Consider the following 15,682-nt stretch of genomic DNA (forward strand, 5'->3'; position numbering starts at 1 on the left):
CTTGTGGTTTAGATTTATTTCCTCTGTAAAATGGTAATAGCTTATCTACCTGTCAGAAGGCAGAAGCACAAACAGTTCCCTTTTAGATCCGAGGTGGACTCGTTCACTCGAAATGGACACTGTGCCTATGAATCTACAGAGATCATTTGTGATGTGGTCCTTAGCTGCAATGCATTTGTTTTCGATGCAAAAGGGTTGGACCTGGGAGTAGGGGTGAGGGTGGGGTGAGCTCCAGCGCCAAAGTGTCAGATGTGCACTGGAGTTTTCAGTTGCGGTTGTTCCGAGAGGTCCGGGTAATCCACATGGGCAAGTTTTACTTGTAGTATGGACCCTTCTACAAATCTTCCTTTAACTCAAATATATAAAATTAGCATGCTTCTTTGGTCTAGCGTGATCACATATATGCCAGACTGTGCCCTTGGTCCCCAAAAGCAGGATGGCGTTCCATTTGTAAACACTAGATTTCTGGTCCAAATGATACATGCAAACTGACTTAGCTGTTTCCTCAAATTTTCTTTAGTGTTGAGTGTGATGACAAGAGCTCTTGAGAATATATTCTCATTCTCAGCCATTCAGTTTGGGAAAATGCATCCTTTAGGCTGAGGTTGTAGACAGCAGTAATCTTTTGGGGTGAGATTTAAGCACTCAGTTTGGGAATCTACCTTGCTTTTGCATATTTGGTGGGGAGGGGGAATATGTGGAGTGTTGTATGAGATAAGTGCCCCCAAATGGGTCGGACTTTATGGTATTTTTTGTACCTCTATTTCAGCAGTGTGGAAGCAGTGGCTAAGCAAGTATAGGGGAGCCCATTGGAGACAGATGCAGGCACCCCTCCTGTGCTCTCACGTGGCTGCCAGGCAGGGGCCTTCCAAGCCCTGAAAGCCCAGTCCAACTTATTGCCCAGGTGGTGAGAGTGCATGCTCCCTTGTGTGTTTGTTTTTTCTAGGACACTCAGCCCTGGCTGCCTCTCTTACCGTCCTTAGGACAAGAATGCTTATGAATGAATTATGGAGTGTGCCTGGTGAGAGCATTTGGATTTGGGCACAAGGGAAAACCTCCTTAGAGGCTTGCTTAGAGTGGGTGGGGGAAGGGATTCCCAAAGATGCTGGTATTGGGTATACAAGCAGTGTTCGACTTCTCCAGAGAAAGGAAAACAACAGAATCAATCTGTTAAAAAACAAGAAAGCATACTCAGGGACTTCCCTGGTGGTCCAGTGGCTAAGACACTGAGTTCCCAGTGTAGGGGACCCAGATGTGATCCTTGGTCAGAGAATTAGGTCCCACATACCACACCATGCCTCAGTGAAGATCTAAGATCCCACATACTGCAACTAACACCTGGTATAGCCAAGCAAATAAATATAAATATTTTTTAAAAGAATAGCCAGGAAATCACTAAAAAGGAAAAACTATAAGGGAAAAATAGTTTGATAAGATATTAAAATATACAATCAGGTCTTCCCTGGTGGCCCATTGGTTTAGAATCTGCCCCACAATGTAGGGGACGTGGGTAAAAACCCTGGTTGGGAAACTAAGATCCCACACACCGAGGGGCAGCTAAGCCCACCTGCCACAATGAAAGATTCAGCATGCTGCAACTAAGACCCAAGACAGTAAATTTTTAAAAAAATGCTTCACAAATCCAACTTTAATTATAAAAAATAAAATATACAATAAGGCATCTTTAGGTAAAACAGTGGGGTAGTGGTGTAGCAATAGACAAACACACCTGTGGAGTGAATAGCATGTCAAAAAGTAGACCCAGGTACACATAAAGAGTTTAAGATAAAGATAACATCTCAAATCTCTAGATAAATGATGGACATTTTAATAAATGGTTCTGGGACAACTGAAAAGCTATTTATTAAAAAAAATTAAGTAGATGCATATCTCACTCCATACACAAAAATAAACTCCAAATATATAGGGGTCTAACTATTAAAAAATAAAACTATACAAGCATCAGGAGAAAATATTAGAAAATTCTTCTGTAGCCTTAGTGAAGAGAAATACTTTCTACCTACAATTTAAAACCAGATGTAATAAAATTAAAAATTGGTAAATTTGACTTCATTAAAATTTTTTAAAATCAAAAACTTTTACATGGTTAAAAAACACCATAAAGTAAAAAGACAGCAAACTGGGAGAAAATATTTGCCACATATAATGCAGAGTAATAGCTAATATTTCTAAAATAGATTCACTTTATTATTTTACATGTTTTTTCCATTGGGATTTTGATCCTTTGTCCCTCAATTTTAAATATTATATTTGTTATAGTTGTTTCTATTGAAGAAACAGAAAGGTAAGCCAGAAACAAAATTGGTTGGCTATAAGGGGTGAAAGGGGGAAGTTTTTTATTTTTAATAATGTTGACTTTTGTAATCATGTTAATGGTTTTATATTAAAATATAAAACCAACAATGATAGGACAATAATTCTAAAACTAAATGAAAATTAACAGTTGAGTTCAACTATACTTCAAATAATTAACAAATGTATTCAAGGAAAAAGAAAAAACTTAATGCCAGTATGTTTTAATACAGTTCTTTGGCTAAATATTCTCAACCTAAAAAGAAGTCAGAATATATCAATAATATCTTGAACTATTCTTAGCAGACTTGCTTTTTTAGGTTTTCTTTTTAACTCTGAAGAAAAAAAACTACTGATGAGCATATTTGAGACTGGGCCCAGTAGTTGCCAATGGAAAGAAGTGAAAGTCTGTAAACAAGTCACACTATATTTTTCAAAAGAGTAATATGTTAAAATTTCTTAGTGAGATTTTAAGCTTTTAGAATATGTGAAATGAATGTCTCCTGCAAACAGCAAATGGAAAAATACATATCAAAATCCATAAAAAATTTTATAAAAAAGCAAAAATCTGTCATATTTGAACCAAGGACACTCCCTCCCTTCCCACCTGCCCCCTACCCAGACTCAGCACTCCGCTTCAGATTGCAATCACTTTCTCTTCCCTTGACTTGTAGTCAGAGGGCTTTCTTCCCGGAAGGAGCAGTATGTCATTATGTCTCATCCTGACCCCAGCTGTGTGCTGATGAGGCTGAATCCCAGGCGAGTGTGGTTGAGAAGTGAAAGTTCCCTTCTTCCACTCAGTTCCCACTTACCAGACTGAGGGTGCACCTTGGGTGCGATGGTTTGAGAAGACTGCGGTCCTGATCATCTTGTTCTTTCTCTGGCTCATGAGTCAGTGGTTCCACTTCAGGCGGATGCCCCCTTCCAAATGTTCAAGTCCTAGAGCACGAGTGTCACTCAGAAGTTTTCCATTGTCCCCAACCCCAGTTCCAGAGCCCTGGCTCACAGATTTTACCCTAAAGGAGATACAGACCAAAAAAAAAAAAAAAAAAAAACAGATAGCTCTTAATCTCTTCCCAGAGGAACTGATTATATTTACAACAGACAATGGAGAAATTCAAACCTAAGGACAGTCTCAAGAACAATGGAGGTTGTAGTGAAAGACAGTGAAACTTGTGGATTTAATGAAAATGCAGACTTATCAGCCAGTTAGGAGCCTTCCTTGGGTCAGAACAAATATCAAACATGAACTCAGAAACTATTCTTCAAAGAAGCCACAATTTGGTTGAATTCCTTTGAAGAACAATTTATGCTCCCAAGGCTTTGATGAAAACGAAGAGTAAGTAATCAGGTGGCAATTCATGGACTTTTAACAGCTGGATGTGGTCAAGCAAAGAGAATCCTGCCAATATCACTGTCACTCCAGGGTAATAGGTCAGAGACTTAACAATGTGTGGGGCAAGGGTGGGGGAGCTTGGGGATAGACTTTACTGGTATAATCCACCTAGCCACTAAATAATAATAAACAATAACCAACCCTGGGGTGGGTAATGGACCAATACTCAAGAGTTACTACAATATATTGTCTAAAATGGCTAGCCTCCAACAAAAAATTATGAGATGTACAAAGAAGAAAATATGGTTTGTACACTGGGAGGAAAAAGTAGGCAACGCAAACTGCCTGAAATAGCAAGTAGATGTCAGATTTAATAGAAAGACTTCAAAGTCGTCCTTACAAATATGTTCACAAAACTAAAGGAAAGCATTCTTTGAAAAGTAAAAGTAGATATGGTGGCAATGTCATATCAAATATAGAATATCCATACGAGATAGGAAGAAGAACCAAAAGGAAATTCTCAAGTTGAAAAGTACAATAACTGAAATAAGTAATTCACTAGAAGGGCTCAGCAGATTTCAACTAGAAGAAGAAAGAGCTAGCAGACTTGAAGACAGTTCAATAGAGATTATGCAAGCAGAAAATAGTACAGATAAAGAACGGAGAAAATTGAACAGAGTGTCTGAGAAATGTGGGACACCATTAAGTATACCAACATAGGAGTAATGAGAAGAGAGAGAGAAAAGAGTAGAAAAAATGTCCAAAGAAATAATATCAGAACACTCCCTAAATTTATTGAAAACCAATAACCTACACATCCAAGAAACTCAATGAACTTCTAGTAGGATAAAGATAGTGAGATTCCCAAACAGATGCATCATAGTAAAAGTTCTGAAAGTCAAATAAATAATAAAAGTCATAGAGAAAATCTTGAATATAACAAGAAAAAAATGATTCATCTCTCAAAAGGGAACTCCAATAAGATTAACAGTCAACTTCTGGAGGAAAAAAATGCGTTGGGATAACATAGTCAATGTGATACAGTAAAAAATGTAAACCAGCAATCCCATATTCAGCAAATCTATCTTTCAAAAAAGGAAAGCAAATAAAGACATTTACAAAGTAAACAAACAAGCACTGAGTGAATTTGTTGCTAGCAGACCTGCCTTACAAGAAATACTGATGAAAGTTCTTCACGCTGAAAGCAAGTGACTGCAGATGGCAATTCAAACACACATACACACACAAAACAGCACCAGAAAGGTGTTTATGTAAGTATAAAAGACAGCATAATTGTAAACTTTTGTTCTTTTCTGTTAACTTATTTTTTAAATGTATAAAATAATATGTATAATATATATAATAATATGTAAAATACATACAATAGTATGTATATGGTGCACTGTTGGGTCTGTAACATAAAATGTAATATATTTCCCAAAAGTAATGCAAAAGAAGTGGGTGGGAGTCAAGCTATACTGAGTTACAGAAATGACTACAGTAGGCAAAGCAATAATTATTACAACGCATTGTTGAATTTGTAATATTAATAGACATAATAGGTATAATAGTAGTATCATTAAAGAGAAAATGGAATAGAGCTAAATAGGAATAATGTTTCTATATATTATATAAAATATAAATATGTATATATGCGGAATAAGGTAGTATAGATCTGAAGGTGATTCTGGTAAACTAAGATGTATTTGGTAAACCCTAGAGCAACCACTAAAAAAAAAAAAAAACTCAAAAATATATTTTAAAAAATCATTTACAAACTTACAATGTTATATTATAAAATATTCACTTAATTCAAAAAAGGTAATAAAGATTAGCTGCTATCCTTATGGGATATTTGTTATTCGTTGTTTTTCCCTTGCTGCTTTTAATATATGCTCCTTGTGTTTGATCTTTGTTAATTTGATTAATATATGTCTTGAGGTGTTTTGCCTTGGGTTTATCCTGTTTGGGACTCTCTGGGTTTCTTGGACTTGGGTGATTATTTCTTTCCCCATTTTAGGGAAGTTTTCAACTATTATCTCCTCAAGTATTTTCTCATAGTCTTTCTTTTTCTCTTCTTCTTCTGGGACTCCTATGATTCGAATGTTGGGGCATTTAACAGTGTCCCAGAGGTCTCTGAGGTTGTCCTCATTTCTTTTAATTCTTTTTTCTTTTTTTCTCTGTTTCATTTATTTCTACCATTCTATCCTCTACCTCACTTATCCTATTTTCTGCCTCTGTTATTCTACTGTTGGTTCCCTCCACAGTGTTTTTGATCTCATTAATTGCATTATTCATTATATATTGACTCTTTTTTATTTCTTCTAGGTCCTTGTTAAACCTTTCTTGCATCTTCTCGATCCTTGTCTCCAGGCTATTTATCTGTAAATCCATTTTTTTTTTCAAGATTTTGGATCATTTTCCCTATCATTATTCGGAATTCTTTATCAGGTAGATTCCCTATCTCGTCCTCTTTTGTTTGGTTTGATGGGCATTTATCCTGTTCCTTTACCTGCTGGGTATATCTCTGCCTTTTCATCTTGTTTATATTGCTGTGTTTGGGGTGGCCTTTCTGTATTCTGGCAGTTTGTGGTTCCTCTTTATTGTGGAGGTTCCTCGCTGTGGGTGGGGTTTGACAGGTGGCTTGTCAAGGTTTCCTGGTTAAGGGAACAGCTGATCTTTCAATAGAAACTCTTCAGGCCAGAAGGCAATGGCAGGACATACTTAAAGTGATGAAAGAAAATAACCTACAACCCAGATTCCCATACCCAGCAAGGATCTTATTCAAATATGAAGGAGAAATCAAAAGCTTTACAGACAAGCAAAAGCTGAGAGAATTCAGCACCACCAAACTAGCTCTTCAACAAATGCTAAAGGATCTTCTCTAGACAGGAAACACAGAAAGGGTGTATAAACTCGAACCCAAAACAATAAAGTAAATGCCTTACATACGGGATCATACTTATCAATAATTACCTTAAATGTAAATAGGTTGAATGCCCCAACCAAAAGACAACAACTGGCTAAATGGATACAAAAACAAGACCCCTATATATATTGTCTACAAGAGACCCACCTTGAAACAAGGGACACATACAGCCTGAAAGTGAAGGGCTGGAAAAAGGTATTCCATACAAATAGAGACCAAAAGAAAGCAGGAGTAGCAATACTCATATCAGATAAAATAGACTTTAAAACAAAGGCAGTGAAAAGAGACAAAGATGGGCACTACATAATGATGAAACAATCAATCCAACAAGAAGACATAACCATCATAAATATATATGCACCCAACATAGGAGCACTGCAATATGTAAGACAAATGCTAACAAGTATGAAAGGGGAAATTAACAATAACACAAAAATAGTGGGAGACTTTAATACCCCACTCATACCTATGGATAGATCAACTAATCAGAAAATTAACAAGGAAACACAAACTTTAAATGATATAATAGACCAGTTTGACCTAATTGATATCTATAGGACAGTTCACCCCAAACAATGAATTTCACCTTTTTCTCAAGTGCAAACGGAATCTTCACCAGGATAGGTGACATCCTGGGCCATAAATCTAGCCTTGGTAAATTCAAAAAAATTGAAATCATTCCAGTCATCTTTTCTGACCACAATGCAGTAAGATTAGATGTCAATTACAGGAGAAAAACTATTAAAAATTCCAACATATGGAGGCTGAACAACATGCAGATGAATAACCAACAAATCACAGAAGAAATCAAAATCTGCAGAGAAATGAATGAAAATGAAAACACAACAACCCAAAACCTATGGGACACTGTAAAAGCAATGCTAAGGGGGAGGTTCATAGCAATACAGGGTTACCTCAAGAAACAAGAAAAAATCAAATAAATAACCTAATACTACACCTAAAGCAACTTGAAAAGGAAGAAATTATGAACCCTAGGGTTAGTAGAAGGAAAGAAATCTTTGAAATTAGGGCAGAAATAAATGCAAAAGAAACAAAAGAGACCATAGCAAAAATCAAAAAAGCCAACAGCTGGTTCTTTGAGAAGATAAATAAAATTGACAAACTATTAGCCAGACTCATCAAGAAGCAAAGGGAGAAGAATCAAATCAGCAAAATTAGAAATGAAAATGGAGAAATCACAACAGACAACAAAGAAATACAAAGGATCATAAGAGACTACAACCAGCCAATATGCCAATAAAATGGACAACTTGGAAGAAATGGATGAATTCTTAGAAAAGTACAACTTTCCAAAATTGAATCAGGAAGAATTAGAAAATCTTAACAGATCCATCACAAGCACAGAAATTGAAACTATAATCAGAAATCTTCCAAAAAACAAAAGGCCAGGAACAGACAGCTTCACAGCTGAATTCTACCAAAAATTCAAAGAACTAACTCCTATTCTACTCAAACTCTTTGAGAAAATTGCAGAGGAAGGTAAACTTCCAAACTCATTCTATGAGGCCACCAACACCCTAATACCAAAACCTGACAAAGATGCCACAAAAAAAGAAAACTACAGGCCAATATCACTGATGAACATAGATGCAAAAATCCTTAACAAAATTCTAACAGAATTTTCTAACAGAAAATTCAAACAAACAAAATTCAAAATTGAATTTTCTAACAGAAAATTCAAACAGAATCCAACAACATATTGAAAAGATCTTACATCATGACCAAGTGGGTTTTATCTGAGGAATGCAAGGATTCTTCAATACCCACAAATCAATCAATGTAATACACTACATTAACAAATTGAAAAATAAAAACCATATGATTATCTCAATAGATGCAGAGAAAGTCTTTGACAAAATTCAACACTCATTTATGATTAAAACTCTCCAAAAAGCAGGAATAGAAGGAACATACCTCAACATAATAAAAGCTATATATGACAAACCCTCAGCAAACATTATCCTCAATGGTGAAAACTTGAAAGCATTTCCCCTAAAGTCAGGAAAAAGACAAGGGTTCCCACTCTCACCACTACTACTCAACATAGTTTTGGAAGTTTTGGCCACAGCAATCAGAGCAGAAAAAGAAATAAAAGGAATCCAGATAGGAAAAGAAGAAGTAAAACTCTCAATGTTTGCAGATGACATGATCCTCTACATAGAAAACCCTAAAGACCCCACCAGAAAATTACTAGAGCTAATCAATGAATATAGTAAAGTTGTAGGATATAAAATTAGCACAGAGAAATCACTTGCATTCCTATACACTAACAATGAGAAAACAGAAAGAGAAATTAAGAAACAATTCCATTCACCATTGCAATGAAAAGAATAAAATACTTAGGAATATATCTACCTAAAGAAAGAAAAGACCTATATATAGAAAACTATAAAACACTGATGAAAGGACAAAAATAGATGGAGAAATATACCGTGTTCACGGATTGGAAGAATCACTATAGTGAAAGTGAGTATACAATCCAAAGCAATCTATAGATTCAATGCAATCCCTATCAAGCTACCAATGCTATTTTTCAGAGATCTAGAACAAATAATTTCACAATTTGTATGGAAATACAAAAAACCTCGAATAGCCAAAGCAATCTTGAGAAAGAAGAATGGAACTGGAGGAATCAACCTGCCTGACTTCAGGCTCTACTACAAAGCCACAGTCATCAAGACAGTATGGTACTGGTGCAAAGACAGAAATATAGACCAGTGGAACAAAATAGAAAGCCCAGAGAAAAATCCACGTACCTGTGGACACCTTATCTTCAACAAAGGGGGCAAGGATATACAACAGAAAAAAAGACAGTCTCTTTAAGAAGTGGTGCTGGGAAAACTGGTCAACCACTTGTAAAAGAATGAAACTAGAACACTTTCTAACACCATACACAAAAATAAATTCAAAATGGATTAAAGATATAAATATAAGACCAGAAAATAGAAAACTCCTAGAGGAGAACATAAGCAAAACACTATCTGAGCTAAATCATAGCAGGATCCTCTGTGACCCACCTCCCAGAATATTGGAAATAAAAGCAAAAATAAACAAATTGGACCTAATGAAACTCAAAAGCTTTTGCACAACGAAGGAAACTGTATGCAAGGTGAAAAGAAAGACTTCAGAATGGGAGAAAATAATAGCAAATGAAGCAACAGACAAAGGATTAATCTCAAAAATATACAAGCAACTCCTGTAGCTCAATTCCAGAAAAATAAACGACCCAATCAAAAAGTGGGCCAAAGAACTAAACAGACATTTCTCTAAAGAAGACATCCAGATGGCTAACAAACACATGAAAAGATGCTCAACATCACTCATTATCAGAGAAATGCAAATCAAAACCACAATGAGGTACCATTACATGCCAGTCAGGATGGCTGCTATCCAAAAGTCTACAAGCAATAAATGCTGGAGAGGGTGTGGAGAAAAGGGAACCCTCTTACACTGTTGGTGGGAATGCAAACCAGTACAGCCACTATGGAGAACAGTGTGGAGATTCCTTAAAAAACTGGAAATAGAACTGCCATATGACCCAGCAATCCCACTCCTGGGCATACACATCGAGGAAACCAGAACTGAAAGAGACACGTGTACCCCAATGTTCATCGCAGCACTGTTTATAATAGCCAGGACATGGAAACAACCTAGATGCCCATCAGCAGACGAATGGATAAGGAAGCTATTGTACATACACACAATGGAATATTACTCAGCCATTAAAAAGAATTCATTTGAATCAGTTCTAATGAGATGGATGAAACTGGAGCCCATTATACAGAGTGAAGTAAGCCAGAAAGATAAAGACCAATACAGTATACTAACATATATATATGGAATTTTAAAAGATGGTAACGATAACCCTATATTCAAAACAGAAAAAGAGACACAGATGTACAGAACAGACTTTTGGACTCTGTGGGAGAAGGCGAGGGTGGGATGTTCTGAGAGAATAGCATTGAAACAAGTATACTATCAAGGGTGAAACAGATCACCAGCCCAGGTTGGATGCATGAGACCAGTGCTCAGGGCTGGTGCACTGGGAAGACCCAGAGGGATGGGATGGAGAGGGAGGTGGGAGGGGGGATCAGGATGAGGAACACATGTAAATCCATGGCTGACTCATGTCAATGTATGGCAAAAACCACTACAATATTGTAAAGTAATTAGCCTCCAACTAATAAAAATAAATGAAAAAAAAAATAAGACCTAATTCACATATACAACAGTCCACTCAAAAGTAGAATATAAATTTTTCTTACATATACATGGAGCATTTTCCAAAATAGCCCGTTCACTATACCATGAAACAAATTTTCAATTTTAAAAAGTACAAATGATACAAAGAGTGTTCTCTGACCACATGAAGTAAAATTACAAGTGGGGGAAAATGTAGAAAACTCACAAATATATAGCAATTAAACAAAACCCTCCTAAATAACAAATGTGTCAAAGAAGAAATCAAAAGAGAAATCATAAAATAATTTGAAATCAATGAAAATACTCATATGAAAATTAATGGGATGCAGATAAAGAACTGCTCAGGGTGAAATGTATCACTGTAAATGCCTATATTTAGAGAAAGCTTCCCTGGTAGCTCAGCTGCTAAAGAATCCACCTGCAGTGCAAGAGACCCCAGTTCGATTTCTGGGTTGGGAAGATGCCCTGGAGAAGTACATGACACCCACGCCAGTATTCTTGCCTGGAGAATCCCCATGGACAGAGGAGCCTGGCAGGCTGCAGTCCATGGAGTCACAAAGAGTCAGACACAACTGAGCGACTAAGCACACACAGCACAGAGAAAAGGAAGATCTGAAATCAATAGCCTAACCCTACGCCTTAAGGAACTGCAAGAAGATGAATAAACTAAAAGTAAATCACACAAAAAGAATGAAATAAGATTAGAGCAGAGATAAATGAAATGGAGAGCAAAAAAAAAATAGAATCAACAAAATCAGAAACTGGTTCTTTGAAAACAAATTGACACTATCTTTAGCTAGATTGATCAAGAAGAAAAAGAAGGTTCTTAAATCACTAGAATAATAAATGAAAGAAGGGACATTACCACTGACCTTACAAAATTTAATATCCCATAAAGTAATACAATGAACAATTGGATGCTGACAAATTGGATAACTTAGATGAAATGGAGCTATTTCTACCAATACACAAACTACTGAAACTTACTCAAGAAGACATAGACAATCTGAACAGAGTTATAAGAAGTGAAGAAATTGAATTAGTAATCAAAACACTACCCACAAAGAAAAGCCCACACCCAGATGGCTTCACTGCTAAATTCTAGCAGATATATAAAAAAGAATTAATACTAGTTCTTCACAAGCTCTTCCAAAAAGCAGAAGAGGAAGGAATACTTCTCAACTCATTTTAGGAGGCCAATATTACCCTGATGCTAAGCCAGAAGAGGACATTACCATAAAAGAAAACTATAGACCAATAAATATCATGCATAAGAATGCAAATATCCTCAAAAATACTAGAAAATCAAATTGAAAAACATATTTTAAAAATTATGTACCATGATCAAGTAGTATTTAATCAGGAATGCAAGGTTAACTCAACATTCAGAAGTCAATTAATGTAATATATCAATAGAATAAAAGCACATGATCACCTCAAAGATGCAGAAAAAACATTTGACCAAATCATAAGGAATGCACTAAAAAAAAATTGGGAATTCCCTGGCTCTCCAGTGGTTAGAACTCAGTGCTTTCACTGCCGCCAGGCTCCAGGTTCTGTGCCTGGTTGGTGATCTAAGATCCTGCAAGCCACGCAGTGCAGTCAAAATATAAAGATTGAAAAATGCAATGAAGAACCCAAAAATGAAAAATTAAGAACGCAGATAACTTAGCTGAAGAAGTTCAAGACTTGTAAACTGAAAACTACAAATCTTTGTTGAAAGAAAATTAAAAATACCTAAATATATAGAAAGATATTCTATGTTCAAGCATTGGAAGACTTAATTTCATTATGATGGCAGTATTCCCCAAATTGATCTATAGATTTAATGAAACCTCAATCAATATCACAGCTGCCTTATATGCAGAAACTGACATGCAGATATTAAAATTCATATGGAATTGAAAGGGGCCCCAAAATAGCCAAAAACAATCTTGGGGAAAAAGGAACACAGTAGGAGGCTTTTGCTTCCCAATTTCTGAACTGACTAGAAAGCTACAACAATCAAGACAATGCGGTACTGGCAGAAGACTAGACACTAGACATAGAGCCATGGAATAAAATTGAGAGTCCAGAAAGAAACCAGTCTATGGTCAATTGACTTTCAACAAAGGTGTCAAAATCATTCAGTGGGGAAAGAATAGTCTCTCCAACAAATGGTGCTTGAACAACTAGATATCCACATACAAAAGAATGCAGCTGGACCCTTACCTTATAGCATATATAAAAATTAGCATAAAATGAAATATAGACATAAATGTATGAGCTAAAACTACAAAACTCTTCGAAGAATGCATAGGAGTAAATCTTCATGTCCTTGAATTTGGCAAAGCATTCTTGGACATGACATCAGAAGCACAAGCAACAAAAGAAAAATAGACGATCTTCATCAAAATTTAAAACTGCACTTCAAAGGGCACCCTTAAGAAAATTCAAAAAAGGACACACAAAATGGGAGAAGATATTTACAAATCACATATCTGATAAGGGACTTGTACCTACAATATGTAAAGAGCTCTTATAACTCAATAATAAAAAGACAAATAATTCAGTTTTAAAATGGGTAAATGGAATTCCCTGGCAGTCCAGTGGTTAGGACAACACACTCTCACTGCCATGGTCCCAGGTTCAATCCCTGGTGGGGAAATAAGACACCACAAGCTACTCGCTCGCCACTTGGCATGGCCAAAGAAAAGAAAAAGAAAGAAAAGGCAAAGGATCTGAGTCTACATTTCTCCAAGCCAGATATGCACATGGCCAACAAGAATGTGAAAATATGCACATCGTCATCAGTTATCAGGGAAATGTAAATGAAAGCCACAATGAAATACCACTTCATACTCACTAGGATGTCTAGAATCAAAAAGTTGGAAAATAAAGTATTGGAAGATATAGAGAAATCAGAATCCTCATGCATTGCTGGTAGGAATGTAAAATGGTGCAGCTGCTGTGGAAAGCATTCTAGCATTTCTTCAGAGGATTTAGCATAGAGTTACTATAGATCACAGGAATTCTGCTTCTAGGTTTAAATCCAAAAGAGTTCAAAGCATGTGTTTTAACAAAAACTTGTACATGAGTGTTCATAGCAGCATTATCCATAATAGTCAAAAGGAGGAAACAACCCAAATTTCCATCAACAGATAAATGGACAAACAACAAAATATGGTATGTTATACAATGGAATATTATTCAGTTATAAAAAGGAACAAAGTCTTGATTACATGTTACAATGTGGATGAACTCAAAAACATTATAAGTGAAAGAAGTCAGTTACAGAAGTCCATATATTGTATGATTCCATTTATTTGTAATTACATCAGATTGGAAAGAATTCATAAAGAATATCACATATGATGCTTGAAATAATGCCAAAGAAATGGTCTTTTCAAGCCTCACTGTTAGGGCTTTTAACTGCTATAAACTTGTCGCTGAAACTTGGCCTCTGCTCACCAGTGCCAAATAGGAACAGGAAGACAGAGTTTTGGGTGAAGTAGGAAAGAATAGTTTTTTTATTGCTTTGCCAGGCAAAGGGTGCCACAATGGGCTAATGCCCTGAAGACCCTGTGACCAGCCTGGAGGGGGTAGTAAGGAGTTCTATAGTGTTCAAGGAGCAGGGTATGATCAGCTTGTGGACAGTTCTTGGATTGGTTGGCATCAAGGTGACATTTCAAGCATTATCATCCTTCTGGTTTCAGCCAGCCTAGGGTCTGTGTTCTTGTGGTCAGCAGTTTTCAACTGATGCGGTGGGGGGAGGGGGGTGTCTGCTTCCTCTAAGAACAACTTAGGAATATGTATCAGGCCTTTATTTATATCCTTCAGGGAACTGGGAGTTTGGGTGATTCTGTTATGTGGCAGAATTATAGTCCAGTTCCTTAGCCCAACAGCTATTCTTTGTTTCTAAATCTTCACATTTTCCAATCATTGACTCAAGTCAGCATTTTACTTCAAAAGACAAGGCCATAGAGGCCTGAACACAGTTTCAAACTTTGTACTGGTTTTGTCAGGAGTAAAGTTAATGATTTTAGTACATCATATTCAAAGACTACAAGATGTTCACTCTGCAATTTATAGTCTTGGGAGAGCCAGACACCCCACTGTACCCATCCCACTGCGCCAGGATTTATTTTTATTAAAGTAAATTCTGAGAGTTTTCCTAAAAAAAAGAAAGAAAAAAGAAATGATCTTTTCAAACTCTGCCAAATAGAAGTTAAATTGCTAAGTATGTTTGCAAAGTATAATGCCTATATCTATAACATTTAAAATATTCGTACTCTTTGACTTTCAGGTCCTTCTTTTTAAAACCCTATTTCATAGAAATAGAGTATATGTTGTTTATCCATTTATCTGTTGATGGACATTTGGGTTGTTTTGCAGCATTGTTATGGCGAAAGGAAACTGAGTTGGAAATAAAGAGATGTCTATGATTCTCTATTAATTGAAAAAAGCAAATGTCAGAGTAATGGTCCAGTTTGATCAAATTTGTGTAAAATCAAACAGTAATAAATGTGTATATGGATATATTTTATAGAAATTCGTGTGGAAGAATATATAGCAAACTTCATATTTCTTTTCTATATTTTTGTATTGTTTCATTAGTTTTAATGAAGAGGTGTTACTTTCGCTATCTGAAAGACAGAGAAAAATTTTAATTAAGAAAAGGAGGTGGGTGGAAGAAAGGAAGCTGTTGTTCAGTGGCTAAATCGTGTCCAACTCTTTGTGACCCCATGGGCTGGCAGCACACCAGGCTTCATTGTCCTTCACTATTTCCTGGAGTTTGCTCAAACCGTTGAGTCGGTGATGCCATCCAACCATCTCATCCTCTGCCATCCCCTTCTCCTCCTGCCTTCAATCTTTCCCAGCATCAGGGTCTTTTCCAATAA

This window comes from Dama dama, chromosome X (genome assembly GCF_033118175.1).
Source record: "Dama dama isolate Ldn47 chromosome X, ASM3311817v1, whole genome shotgun sequence".
Taxonomy (NCBI): Eukaryota; Metazoa; Chordata; class Mammalia; order Artiodactyla; family Cervidae; genus Dama; species Dama dama.